The sequence below is a fragment of the Penaeus monodon genome, chromosome 21 (genome assembly GCF_015228065.2).
Source record: "Penaeus monodon isolate SGIC_2016 chromosome 21, NSTDA_Pmon_1, whole genome shotgun sequence".
Taxonomy (NCBI): Eukaryota; Metazoa; Arthropoda; class Malacostraca; order Decapoda; family Penaeidae; genus Penaeus; species Penaeus monodon.
The window spans coordinates 17,140,909-17,141,347 of record NC_051406.1 but is presented as its reverse complement, the minus strand read 5'-3'; positions in this window follow the sequence as shown (position 1 = coordinate 17,141,347).

Below are 439 nucleotides of genomic sequence, written 5' to 3'. Positions count from 1 at the left end.
TCTACTTCCTTCACCTCATTTCCTTCCTTCGTCTATCTACCTGTTTATTTATTTTCCTCGCCGCTAGTTTTATTTACCTTTATTCATGAAAGTACAACGAAATTGAGTAATACCATAGAGGGAGTAAAACCAAAATTGAAAGTAATGATATCCTCTGTGTCATACCGGGTTTCGTAAGGGCGAGAATCTTCAAGACTTCTGTGAGGTAACAAACCTTATACTCACGATGACGTTAAGATCAATACACAGAGGTTTCATAACAGAAAGTTCTTGAACCGGCGGCTGCAGCAGGGAAAAGAAAGCTTCCGCGCCAACGAGGAAGAAGTGTTCAGAAGATAATCAAATTTCACTCAAGCAAGAACTTATCCGTTTTCCTCCCTTTATTTATTCATTTATTTTGCCTGGTTATCTTTCTGTCTGATGTATTTTTGTGTTTCAT